The following is a 15,203-nucleotide window of genomic DNA, read 5'->3' as shown; positions in this document are numbered from 1 at the left end:
GATGAGTGTCACGGATCATCACATTCATCAAGTTGAAGAACAAGTGATATCTTAGAACAAGAACAAGCGGAATTGAATGGAAGAACAATAGTAATTGCATTAATACTCGAGGTACAGCAGAGCTCCACACCTTAATCTATGGTGTGTAGAAACTCCACCGTTGAAAATACATAAGAACAAGGTCTAGGCATGGCCGAATGGCCAGCCTCCCAATGATCTAAGATAGCATAAAATGAAGATAGCTACCAAAGTCTGCAAATACAATAGAAAAAGGTCCTACTTATAGAGAACTAGTAGCCTAAGGTTTACAGAAATGAGTAAATGACATAAAAATCCACTTCCGGGCCCACTTGGTGTGTGCTTGGGCTGAGCAATGAAGCATTTTCGTGTAGAGACTCTTCTTGGAGTTAAACGCCAGCTTTAGTGCCAGTTTGGGCGTTTAACTCCCATTTGGGTGCCAGTTCCGGCGTTTAACGCTGGAAATCTTGAAGGTGACTTTGAATGCCGGTTTGGGCCATCAAATCTTGGGCAAAGTATGGACTAGCATATATTGCTGGAAAGCCCAGGATGTCTACTTTCCAACGCCGTTGAGAGCGCGCCAATTGGGCTTCTGTAGCTCCAGAAAATCCACTTTGAGTGCAGGGAGGTCAGAATCCAACAGCATCTGCAGTCCTTTTTAGTCTCTGAATCAGATTTTTGCTCAGGTCCCTCAATTTCAGCCAGAAAATACCTGAAATCACAGAAAAACACACAAACTCATAGTAAAGTCCAGAAAAGTGAATTTTAACTAAAAACTAATGAAAATATACTAAAAACTAACTAGATCTTACTAAAAACATACTAAAAACAATGCCAAAAAGCGTACAAATTATCCGCTCATCAGTCATCGACCTCCAAATCCCCTATTAAACAAAGACGAAACTTGGTCATAAACCGTGGAATACCTACTCGAGTGGTCGCATTGCGTAGCAAGTGCCAGCTGCACAATCTATGATGTGCTTCTGGAAATACAGCTTTGATTGCACTCTTCATGGCTTGATCACCGTCGGTAATAACGGACTTAGGAGCCTTTCCTTTCATGGCCTCCAAAAATGCCCAAAGGAACCACACATAGCTTCTCAATTGCATTATAGATGTCTTTCACCTGAAACCCAACCATCTCGAATCCACCACTTTGGTTTGCAAAAGCCCGAAATATTGTCGAAACTCGAAGGCCAGAGCTTCTCATAGTATTAATCTGGTGTAAATCCCCCATTTTTATTGCCCGGTGAGACCGCATCATTCCCCTAAACCTTGCCTCTAACATGTCATGGTTATGTTCATCGGAGAAGAAGTCAACATACCATCTCCCGTTCCTCGAGTGAACATGAACTTTTATCCGCGCATTACACCCGCATCGCGTTACTTGTCTAGGATCCATCTTCCTATCATTTCTGTGAACATGCTTTGCATCTCGTTCACCTTGTCGCGAGCATACAAAAATTTGCCATATAATGTCGCCCTCAGATCCTGCCTTCTTGCAGCGCCCTACCTTCAACCGCCGTATGGAAAACCCCTTAATTCGACCGTACTCGTTATAGAAGTCTTAAGCAGTTTTCAAATCGACAAACTCTATCATCATAATCTCCTTAGCTCACAACGCATCAAAATCAATTGCACCAAACGAACCTATTCCGTCGAGAACGATGACATCTCTTTGATCGTCTGATTGACTAGCACCAATCGGAACGGATTTTGTTTCTGCAACAAAGGTCTCATTTTCTATCGGGTCCTCTTCCACCTGAAACAATCCATTACCATAGCAATACATAGTTGATGCCAAGAGGTTGTCCTAAAAAATACTCTTACTTCATTTTCCAACAAGATTACGATGATATGCTTACCCCTGAAGTGACATTCTCCTGAAAATTAGATGAAACCTCCTCGGTCCCCTCCATTGTTACTTGCCAAATCCCAAACCACTAAGAACTATCTTCTTGGTTGTTCGATATTATTAAATCGGAAACGAAAAAACCCAAGGATAAGAAAACAAATACAAGACATCATAAATTGATCTAACCAATTTTATGCCTTATCAATTCTATTTTTTTTTATAGAAGGAATGGAGAAGACGTAGGAGCCATCATCACAAATCACAAGTGGTTATCTTACATAAGACTATCTACAAAACAAATATCACTTATCAACTAATAATGCTAGGACCAAATGCTATCACTCATTATTGTTGTGTAACCATGAATCCCAAGGGAAGTTAAAGTGCAAGAATGTCAACATCAAAACCTTCTTTCTTTTTCCCTCGATTTCTTATACTAGCAACAATAAATTTCCTCCAATTTTCCAAACATCTGGCCATTATTGTGTTTGGAAAATATTTTAGAAAAATAGGATCACTAATGAGAGTACCAATGTTTTATGTTAAAAAGCTATAAACTTGATATTATAGTAATTTTTTTATTCATATAATTTGTTTAAAAATATCTTTAATTATTATTTTAGTATAAAATAGTTTTACATTAAAAATAATAACACCTCTTGTACTATTCTTTTTCTTTGAAAAAAATGAGAGACTAATTAAAGATTTTTTATTTTGAAATGCACATTTATTAAATCAATGCGAGCAAAATAGAATCAAGTGAATATTGAATCATCTTATATACCTAGTGAAGATTTTCATAATTATGTTTACTGTCAAATACTCCATCCAATAAAGACAGAAATCATGACAGATATTAATTTTCTTCAGGTGTGAGTTTACCTTAAAGTTGTATTATCATTCTCATCCTTGGCACTTGTCTATGGAGTGTATTGGCTGGTTGATGACGGTGAGTAACCAGGTCGACTTGGCGAGTATTCCATTGAAGCACTACGAATGATGAAACAGAATGGCAAAATTGATAGACATGCCCAGATATTTGGCAACTAAAATAATGATATATGTAGATGCACACCTGAACTGTGGAGAAGTTAGGTTGAAATCTAGATTTGTAAAATGAAAAAATGTGAATTATTCAAACAATGGAAGAAATACAACCTCTTGCAATTTTAGCAACGCATAAGAAAGCAAGAAAAAAAATAAAGAAAGAAAGATAAAGAGAACATTTGTACTGTTGTTTTTAACTTACCTGCTTGGACTAAAGGTTGGGCTGGATAGAGAATAAGTTGGTGATGAGGGGCTACAAAATAATATGGCACATAGTTACTTGGAGTGAAGAACTATAACAAAACAAGTGTGCAGTTGAGAACCAAAGTCACTAGACCATTTTCAACTACCCAAAAACCTACTATTGAGAACCAAGGTTAAGGCTCATCCTCATTTTAGTATCGGCAAGTTCCATTTTTGCATCCATTAGCAAAGTTCAACAATCAAAAGAATCCAAAGAATGAGTCACATATAGTATGGTGATGTAGGACTATACTCTGCAGATAATCGACTGTAATAAGGGGAAGTAAGACTATAGCTTGGTGATGTAGGGCTGTATAAATAAATAAACAAATATTTTTTTTCCCCAAGCCAATATTTTGCATAGATCCTTCTCTATTTTTCCCCTTTAATTCTCCTTAAAAGAAGCAGAAGAGTGTAACAAAGTTCTTAGTTAGCACTTATCAATATTAAAAAGTATTCTCAAAATATCTCAGCTTGCACTGCTATGAAAGGGTAATCCTCCCCTGAACCAAATAAATCTACAACACCTCAACACAGTATCACATTTTAACACAAAATTCACTTTACAACCCATTAAAACCGTTAAAAATAACCCCATGAGCAAGGTGAAATATATGGTACTCATTAAAAATTAGGGGTTGTCGTTATAGGGTTCCCCAATTCCTACCTCAAAAATTCATACAGCAAAAAACTGCACTAACCTCGTGGATCTGAATCATTGGATCTGGTGGATGGAAGGCGGAACAAAGAGATGTTGATATGAGTGTGCTGAGATTCGACCCTAGTCCGTCAGATCAAGTGGCCGAAGATACTCCTTTCTTGTAGTTCCGTCGAAGCCATTTCTCCCTGCAGCGGCTGTTTTTTCTTGTTCGATGGTATATGCCTCTTCACACGGTGTCGTTTTGCTCGTTTCTAGTGTTTACAGTAGTCATCTAAATCATCAGCAAATTTATCTCTAAACAATTTCCTAAACACAGCTTTTGAACTAAATTAATATTTATAAATCAACCCCTATAACTTTTTTATTTTATAAAACCTCTCAAGTCCTTAGAGGACCACATTATTCTTTCCCCATAGTAGAACTAACCATGATTTTTATTTAGCTTTCTATATTCTTGGCTTTGGTTGAGTAATTAGAGACTCTTGAGTTATCAAACTCTGTTGATTGATAATTGGAAGTTGCTAATTGACTTAAATTCCACTAACTCTAGTCTTTCTTTGGGAATTGACTAGGACTTGAGGATTCATATTGATTTATCCACTTGACTTACCTTCATAGTTAGAGGTTGACTAAGTGGGAGCAACGAGCAATTCTCATCACAATTGATAAGGATAACTAGGATAGGACTTCTAATTTTCATACCTTGCCAAGAGTTTTCCTAATTATTAATTTATTTTTCTTGTCATTTAAATTACTTGTTCCTTATTTCAAAAACCCAAAATAAAATATATCTTTTTCCATAACCAATAATAAATCATACTTACCTGCAATTCCTTGAGAAGACGGCTCGAGATTTGAATACTTTGGTTATTTATATTTATTGGGTTTGCTTAAGTGACAAATAAAACTTTTGTATGAAAGAATTCTCCGTTGGTTTAGAAACTATACTTACAACACGAACTTATTTGTGAATTCTTTACCGATAGAAAATCCGATCGTCAAACTGGCACGGTTGCCGGGGAATTGCAAACTGATGATTGGATTTTTGACAGTTTAGAATTTCTCAAATAAAATCTCGTCGAAGTATAGTTTCTAAACCAAGCAATAATCCTTTCATACAAAAAGTTGTTTGTCACTAAAACAAACCCCTAAATTTATAAACCAAACTATTCAAACCTCGGGTCGTTCTCCCTAGGAATTGTAATGAAGTGTTTTGTTATTGGTTGAGTTATTTTTGGGGTTTTGGTAAGAGGCATGAAAGATAAATGGCAGGAAAGTAAACTAACAACTATAAAAGGCTTTTGGCAAGGTATGAAAATTAGAAGTCCTATCCTAGTTATCCTCCTCAATTGTGATGAGAATTGTTCATTGCTACCACTTAGTTAACCCTTACTAAATAAAGGAAAGCCAAGTGGATGAATTGACTTGAGCCACAAGTCCTAGCCAACTCCCAAGGAAAGACTAGCTTTAGTGCACTCCAAACCAATTAGCAATCTCTCCAATTACCAATCAACAAAGGAATTAGATAACTCAAGTGTCACTAATTACTCTACCTAGGCCAAGAGGAACAAAATCTATACTATATCTAGAAGAGGCATTTCAACAAACACATAAAAGGCAATAAAAGTAAACAACATAAATTGCAAGAATTAAAGAGAGATCTAACTACAAAAATAAGAGATCAACAATAGAAAAGTAAAGAAGAACAATTATTATGAATTACCTCTTATTGAATTGAAAGAAAATGGAAGGAACAAAAGTAGATCTACAACAAAGTATAAGAACAACATAAAGGAAATTACAACAAAAGAATAGAAGAAGATGAATCTAACAACAAGGAAGTGAAATGTAGAAGTAGAAGAAAGCAAAGATTAAAACCTAGATCTAAGAACTAATCCTAATCCTAATCCTAATTCTAGAGAGAAGTGAGAGCTTCTCTCTCTAGAAACTAATTCTAACTACTAAACTAAACTAATGTGTGGAAAATGAACTAATCTCCCCTTTGCTCTTCAATCCTTGGCCTTAAATAGCAGTTTAGGCGCCAAAGTTGGTTGAGATTGGGCCCCACAACCCTTCAGAATTCGTTGGCCATGTTTTCATTAAAAAATCATAAACCAGCACCAACGCGTACGCGCACAGCACGCGTACGCGTCCATGGGGTGCTTCGCAGGTGCGCGCAAGCGCCAGGTGCGCGTGCGCGTCCATGGGCGAGTTCAACTTCTTTGACTTTTCATGATTTCTCCACTTTGCATGCTTTTCCCTTCACTCCTTTGATCCATTCCTAGCATTTTCAATCTGAAATCACTAACAAACATATCAAGGCATCTAGTGGAATCAAAGGGAGATTAAAACCATCAAATTAAGGGTTGAAAAGCATGTTTTCACATCTAAGCACAAATAAGGAGACAATCACAAAACCATGCTATTTCATTGAATAAATGTGGGTAGAAGGTGATAAAATCTCTTAAAATTAATACAAGATAAACCGTCAAAACGGGGTTTATCAACCTCCCCAACTTAAACTAAGCATGTCCTCATGCTTAAACCAAGAGAAAGCAAAGGGCATGGCATTTATTCAATGGAAACTACTAAATGCAATCTACTTATATGCAACTATCTAAATGAATGCAATTGCTTGGTCAAAATAAATCAATTCCCAAGAAGCGTATATGCACAAGGGCTAAGGATTAGCAAGTCTAATTCACAATTGAATTGAGTTATTAAATATTTTTTTACAAACTTGCATGAGAAGAGATGATCATAGGTGGAAACATGTAATTGAGCATCAAACCCTCACCGGATGTGTTTGCACTCTATTCGCTCAAGTGTTTAGGGTTGATTCACTCAATTCTCTCCTAATCATGCTTTCTAAGATTTGTTTTTCTTCTAACAATCAACATATATTTCATGCATGTATACAAGTATCATGAGGTCTTTTCTTTGGTTGTAATGGGGCTAGGGTCAAGGTATGATGCATATATGGTTAAGTGAGCTTGAAATTTGAACCTTTGATAAGCTTAAACTTCCCACTTAACCTATGACATCCTATACAATTTCAAAGCTAGCCTAACTACCCATTCCTCACTTTTTCACATACTCATGTATTCCTTTTTAATTTCACAACATCTATGCATTGATTTTATTGGACTATACTTTGATTTGGGGCATTTTGTCCCCTTTTTATTACTTTTTTTTCTTCTTTTTCAATTTTTTTCTTTTTCTTTTCCATATTATTTTTTTTCTTTTCTTTTTTTCTTTTGTTTTTCTCTTTTTTTTTACTTTCTATATACAAGAGCATCAATGCATAAGGTCTATACATTTGATCAATACATGAGCATGTACCCAATTCCCAATATTTTCAATAACAATACAAAATTACCTTTTTATTCACCCAATGTCCCACGGTTTCCACACTTGAATGATACTCACACACACTAGCCTAAGCTAATCAAAGATCCAAATAAGGACTTTTATTGTTTTCCGCTTTAAGGCTTGTAATGTGCTAAAATAAGAACAAGTGGGTTAAGCGTAGGCTCAAATTGGCTAACAATGGAAGATAAAAGGTAAGACTATTTGGGTAAGTAAGCTCAATGAAATGATGGCCTCAATCATATAAATGCATGAATACACAAAATAATGGACATAAAGAATCAAACGAATCAAAGATTACAATCATAGAAAGAGAATAATGCACACAAGAAGGAAAATAAGTGGTTATAAGATGTAACCACATCATTAGGCTCAAATCTCACTTGCTTGTGTTCTTAGCTCAAAAACATGATCCACAAGATATATATTTCAAGCAAGTTTTATGAAAAGTTTTCACTCAAATCAATTGGTGCCCTATAGATAGAATTCTTGAAAATTTTCATTATTTTGACTAAGCTTATTGTGTATATATATGCAAAACTATGAAAATGCAAGTAAAAATCCTAAAATCCTAGAATGAAATGCAAAAGTGTTAAGATTAGAAATTTGTCACCTAAAATCGCCGACTGGTCGGACAACCTCCCCACACTTAAAAAGTTTGCACCGTCTTCGGTGCACTCAAAGATGAGCAAGGAGGTACGGCGACTCTCCGAGTTGTTGTGTGTTCTTAGTCTTGCTTCCGTTATTGCTTGTGGTGCATTCGTCATGAAAAACAAAAATATAACACCATAAGATAGGGTAATACAAAAGCAAGGAAGCATAATTGTTGGAATGAGGTAAATCACTAGAATTGAGTGAGTGAATTAGTGTGACATTAAGAAATATTAGGTGTGTGAATTCTAAATTGCGCGGTTTAGAACACACATTAGCATAAAAAGCTATGTCACCAAAGAAGCATGCACTTTACTCATTCTAGTATACTTGAGATGCTTTAAGTAAACTTGTAAGGTAAAACAAGCATTAAAGAAGCATGAAAGCATTCAAGTCAAACACATATGGATGCATATGATCATGAAATACCATGCATTAAGGTAAATGCACATCATCATCCATCATCAAGAGGTTGCCTAATCACAAAATAAGGCTCAAATCACATGGTGGCCAAATCATGTAATTCAAGAAGAGTTACAAGCTCGAAGGCAATTCTCATCACTTGGTATTTTTCAAAAGATAAGCATGAAAAACTCAAGACCAAGTAGCAAAATATAACGTCAATCATAGAATCCAACAAAGATTGTCTAAAAACATTAATGCTAAATTAGCATTTAGGCAATAAGGGGGAAGCAATGCATAGTAAACAAAGTCAATAATCCAACACTTATGATGAAAAGAGAGAAAATAAAATGAAAACTAAACTAAAATTAACTAACAAACTAACTAACTAACTAATTAACTAACTAAAATAAATGGTTATCAATGGTGTTTGGATGTGTTGGATGAGGTGTAGAAGAAGGAAAGAAGAAAGGAGAGGGAAAGAAATGGAGAGAAGAGGAGAAAAGAAATGGATGAAAGAAAGGGCATCCACGCGCACGCACGCATGGCGCGCGTGCGGGTGGTGGAACAGAGAGGGGGGCGCGGCCGCGGACAGTGCGCTAGCGCGTATATGGGGATGTGGGCGTGGGCGCGGACGCGTACAATGCGCGTCTGCGTGGATGGTCAGCCAGGCCGTCGGCCCAATGTTGGCCCAGAGTTGGCACAACTCTCTGGTAAAAGTACCAGGAGTGCAGGTGGCGTAATCTGCGCACGCGCGGCATGTGCGCTTGCGCGTACATTGCGAATTCAGCATGATGGGCGCGTATGCGCCAGGTGCGCACACGCGCGGATGGTGTTGGGCCTGAGGCTCAACATTCGCACAGTGAAGGCCTAACTCTCGGGTTTGCTAGCTGGGAGTGGAACTTCTGCATCTACGCGTGCGCGCCATGTACACGGACGCGTAAGTGGTCGAAAATGCTTCAAGTGCACGTGCGCACGTAGTGCACGTACGCGTGGATGGTGCTCTGTTTTTCAAAATTTTCCTATGTTTTTGCACCAATATAAGCATTCCAAACCTCCAAACAGCTACCAAAATACCATAAAACCTTATTTAACATATTATACTACCAAATATACTCAACTAACTAAACAAAATATGAAAGCAACTAAATTCTACACTATTTACAAAAAAAAAAGAAAATGAAAAGATGTTACCATGGTGGGGTGTCTCCCACCTAGCACTTTTATTTATTGTCCTTAAGTTGGACTTATGGGGAGCTCCTCATCAAGGTGGCTTGTGCTTATATTCATCTTGGAACTCTCACTAATGCTTGGTTCTCCATTGTGGCCCAAGATTTCTTATGGATTGAGCCAAGTATTGATGGAGTTCTTCACAAGCTTGGGGCTCCCAAAGTTGATCCTCTTTTTCTAATCCGGGATCCCACACTTTGTTTTCAGACCCATCTTGAGGTTGATCATCATTATTGGTCCAACCGGGTGGTGAGTAAGGTGAATTCTCTATATAGTGGCCAACAATCCTCCTAGACCCATCTATTTGAGCACTACTCCAACCTTTATATCTCATGTTTGATGCATCAACCATAATGAGTCTTGATTTGCAACGCCCACCACAAAACCTTTTCCGCTTACGCTTCATCCCACAAACTTCCCTAAGTTGGCCATCCGTTTCAAGCAAACCGTATTCAAGTGGGATAATAAAGCTAATAGAAATGAATTTCACCCACTCAAATGAAGGTGTATATGGCAACCTAGGCAAAGATGCTTCCAAAGATCTTGACAAAGCATAACCAACCCTCGTTCTTCTATCTCTAGGGATTTCCACCTCTTCACAAGATCTCTTAATCTCAATCCTTTGTTCAACAATTTTATCTAAACCTTTTCCTTTACTCAAATCATAATAGGGAGGGTGAGAAAAATTTACCTCCTCAACGCTTTCAAATCCAACCTAGCATCAATTTCAATCATCTTGGAGGGGTTTTCTTTAACTCTATGTTCCCATGGAAGCTCCGCATCTCCTAAGTCTTCTACCACTTCTTCCTTGTCTTCAACAATTAAAGCTTCCTCCAATTGTTCCAATACAAAGAAACTTCCTTCATTTCCCACCGGAGTTTCCAATCTCTTCTTCATGCTATGTTCTTCATTTGATTCTCCACATGTAGCCATGGGAGTTCCTTGGGTGTTCAAGCATTGGGAGGCTAATTGATTTGTTACCGCATCCAAGGCGGCCATGAAATTTTGCACATCCCTTTTCATCTCTTCTTGTCCTTGAGCAAGAACACCAAGGGTTTCATCCATTAGAGATTGGGGTGGGTGGAAGGGTTCATCATTTTGGGGGAAGGGTTCATAATAGGAAGGTGATTGTTCTTGGTAGAATTGTGGTGGTTCAATGTTTTCCATTCTTTCCACTTGTTGCACAACACACTCCATGGTTGCTTGAAATTGATCCAATGCTTCCTTGAGATGATCCCTTGACTCTTGTTCTTCTTGGATAATACGATTAGGATCATGTGGCTCTTGGATCAATGGATATGAGTATTCTTCCATGGGAGGTTGTGGTGGAAAGTAGTATTCATCTTGTGGTTGAAAATTTTCATATATTGGAGGTGGTTCATCTTGGTAATAATATGGAGGGGGTGGCTCTTGAAAAGATTAATGTTGGAACGGTGGTAGCTCTATGTGTGGTTCATATGGCTCATATGGTTGTTGGTAGGATGGATATGGGTTAGGGTCATATGAAGGTGGTTGGTGAAAATGGGCTTGTGAGTGTGGTTGAGGGCTATGTTGAGGATTTGATGCATAGGCATATGGTGGTGGTTCTTGAAAATCACAAGGAGATTCACCATAGCCATTGGATTGATATGCATCAAAAAATGGCTCTTCTTCATAGTGCATTGGTGGAGGTTGTTGCCATGAAGATTGATCATATGCATATGGTTCCTCCCACCTTTGATTGTCCCATCCTTGATACACATCTTCATTATAGTCCTCATCACCTACAACATAATTGTAATCACACTCATAGCCAAAATGAGAATTCATGATAGCAAGAGAGGGCAAAAAAAACAAAAAATAGGAACAATTAAAGAGAACAAACTAAAAATTAACAAAGAAGCAAAAAGCAAACATATTCACAATATTCACATATATACAATAACCAATAACACAACACCATTGCAATTCCCCGGCAACGGTGCCATTTTGATGATTGGATTTTTGACGGTTTAGAATTTCTCAAATAAAATCTCGTCGAAGTATAGTTTCTAAACCAAGCAATAATCCTTTCATACAAAAAGTTGTTTGTCACTAAAACAAACTCCTAAATTTATAAACCGAACTATTCAAACCTCGGGTCATTCTCCCTAGGAATTGTAATGAAGTGTTTTGTTATTGGTTGAGTTATTTTTGGGGTTTTGGTAAGAGGCATGAAAGATAAATGGCAAGAAAGTAAACTAACAACTATAAAAGGCTATTGGCAAGGTATGAAAATTAGAAGTCCTATCCTAGTTATCCTCCTCAATTGTGATGAGAATTGTTCATTGCTACCACTTAGTTAACCCTTACTAAATAAAGGAAAGTCAAGTGGATGAATTGACTTGAGCCACAAGTCCTAGCCAACTCCCAAGGAAAGACTAGCTTTAGTTCACTCCAAACCAATTAGAAATCTCTCCAATTACCAATCAACAAAGGAATTAGATAACTCAAGTGTCACTAATTACTCTACCTAGGCCAAGAGGAGCAAAATCTATACTATATCTAGAAGAGGCATTTCAACAAACACATAAAAGGCAATAAAAGTAAACAACATACATTGCAAGAATTAAAGAGAGATCTAACTACAAAAATAAGAGATCAACAATAGAAAAGTAAAGAAGAACAATTATTATGAATTACCTCTTATTGAATTGAAAGAAAATGGAAGGAACAAAAGTAGATCTACAACAAAGTATAAGAACAACATAAAGGAAATTACAACAAAAGAATAGAAGAAGATGAATCTAACAACAAGGAAGTGAAATGTAGAAGTAGAAGAAAGCAAAGATTAAAACCTAGATCTAAGAACTAATCCTAATCCTAATCCTAATTCTAGAGAGAAGTGAGAGCTTCTCTCTCTAGAAACTAATTCTAACTACTAAACTAAACTAATGTGTGGAAAATGAACTAATCTCCCCTTTGCTCTTCAATCCTTGGCCTTAAATAGCAGTTTAGGCGCCAAAGTTGGTTGAGATTGGGCCCCACAACCCTTCAGAATTTGTTGGCCATGTTTTCATTAAAAAATCATAAACCAGCACCGACGCGTACGCGCACAGCACGCGTACGCGTCCATGGGGTGCTTCGCAGGTGCGCGCAAGCGCCAGGTGCGCGTGTGCGTCCATGGGCGAGTTCAACTTCTTTGACTTTTCATGATTTCTCCACTTTGCATGCTTTTCCCTTCACTCCTTTGATCCATTCCTAGCCTTTTCAATCTGAAATCACTAACAAACATATCAAGGCATCTAGTGGAATCAAAGGGAGATTAAAACCATCAAATTAAGGGTTGAAAAGCATGTTTTCACATCTAAGCACAAATAAGGAGACAATCACAAAACCATGCTATTTCATTGAATAAATGTGGGTAGAAGGTGATAAAATCTCTTAAAATTAATACAAGATAAACCGTCAAAACGGGGTTTATCACAAACGTGTGCCTTATTATTGGTTATTGTAAATATTTTGTTTTGCTTGTTTATTTGCTTTATTTTTGTTTTTAATTTTTATTAGCTATTATGAGTTTTCACCCCTATTGCTTTGAGTTTGGTTCTAATGCTGTTAAAAGGAATGGAAGCTATAACAGGAACATGCATCAAGGTCAAAACAATCAAAGATGGAAGGAGCCATGAGGATCTGATCAACCCTTTAGGCAACAACACCCTCCAAGATACCATGGACCACGACCATTCCATAATGCATGTCAAGACAATAGTTATGGTGGACCCTTTCGTGACAACCCACTTCCACCAAATTACTATGGTCAAGAGCCATTTCGAGGTGCATACCAAGATGATAGATATAGTGGACCCCCTTGTAGTTACCAACAAGCCCCACCCTATGCTTATGAACCACCTCCACAACATACCTTTGAACCACCAAACTCAGAAGCCCCTTACCACCAAACACCCCCATATGACCCTAATCCATATCAACCATACCAACCACACTATGAGCCAAACGAACCATACATAGAACCACCTCCATATACACCACATCCATATCCATCAATCCAAGAGCCTTATGGTCCTACTTATGATATCCAAGCAGAATAAGAGTCAAGGGATCGTCTCAAGGAAACAGTGGGTCAATTTCAAGCAACCCTTCGTCAATTGGACCGAGCAGTAAGCCGAATGGCACCCGAATCTCTCATGGCTAAAGAATCTCAATTTGAGAACATGGAACTGAAGTGTGTGGTGCAACAAGTGAAAAAGATGGAGAGTGATGAACCACCACATCCTTATCATGAGGAACCACCCTCTTATCATGAACCCTTCCTCCCAAGTAATGAACCCTCATATCCACCCCAATCTTCAATGGATGACATCCTTCGTGGTCTTCTTCAAGGGCAAGCAAAGATGAAAAGGGATGTACTAGAATTCGTGACTGCCTTAACTGAGGTAGTAAATCAATTACCTTCCCGACTTTCGGACACTCAAGGAACTCCCATGGCTTCATATGGAGAATATATTGAAGAACGTAGCATGAAAGAGAAGCTAGAGACTCCGGTAGACAGTGAGCAACATGATTTTGTATTAGAACAATTGGAGGAAGCCATAATCATTGAAGAGGAAGAAGTGGTTGAAGAATTAGGAGATGCTGAACCTCTATAGGAAAGTCAAGTTATAGAGCCTCCTTCAAAGACGTTTGAAATTGATGTTGAGGAGGGTGTACAACCTCCAAGGCATATCATGGTTGAAGACTTTGAAGGGGATGATCAAGAGATGGATTCAATCATTGATGAATTCTTATCTACAATTGAATCCTTTTCCATTGGACTTGATATGGAGTTTAAAGAAGAAGAAGCACAACCTCCCATGCTCCTTGGTGAACAATGAAAAAGAGATCAAATTAGAAGAAAGCTACCAAGAGGAAGAGGTTGATATTGAAGAAGCTTTCAAAGAGGTGGAAGTAGTCAAAGAAGAGCACAAGGGAGTGGATCTTGCAAGATCATTAGAAGCACCTCTCCCAAAGCCATTACCGTCCAATACAACATTCAAGTGGGTAAAATTACTGTCTTTATCCTTTACTTTCCCACTTGAATATGGGCTACTAGAGACGGATGGTCAACTTAGAGCTCTTTGAGGCTTTAAGAATAAAAGAGAGATGGTTAATGGTTGGCAACATAAGCCTAGGTTCATCATGGTTGGTAGCTTAAGGTTTACATGCAAAGGTTGGTACAAATCTCAATTGAATGGGTCTAGGAAGCTGTTTGGATGTCTCAGTGAGAATTTCAATTGCATACCACCCGGTTGAAACAAAGATGGTCAACAAGAAGACGGGTGCAAAAGCAAGATTTGGACCCCAGAATTCAGTCTAGCAATCAACACTCTTGGGGCCTTGTCACTTGCTTTAACTTTCTTGAAGGATTTATGTGCCTAGTTTGGAATCCCGGAGGCTACTAGAATTCCAAACATTGGTGGAGAATTTTGGATGAATTCAAGCACAAGCCACCATAACAGGGAGCTTACCAAATGTCCAACTTAAGGACTTTAACCAAAAGTGCTAGGTGGGAGACAACCAACCATGGTATGATCGTTCCTTTTTCAATTTCAATTTTTATTTCGTTTTGTTTGTTTTTAAGTTTTATTTTATTTGATTCTATTTTATTCATCCTGGAATTATTCGTAACATCCACATCAGCATTGCATTCTGCATACTGCAAAAAAAGAGAGGAAGCACGCGACACGATGCGTCCGCGTCAAAGGAGAA

This window comes from Arachis hypogaea, chromosome 9 (assembly GCF_003086295.3).
Source record: "Arachis hypogaea cultivar Tifrunner chromosome 9, arahy.Tifrunner.gnm2.J5K5, whole genome shotgun sequence".
Taxonomy (NCBI): domain Eukaryota; kingdom Viridiplantae; phylum Streptophyta; class Magnoliopsida; order Fabales; family Fabaceae; genus Arachis; species Arachis hypogaea.
Note: the sequence above shows the minus strand (reverse complement) of the source record.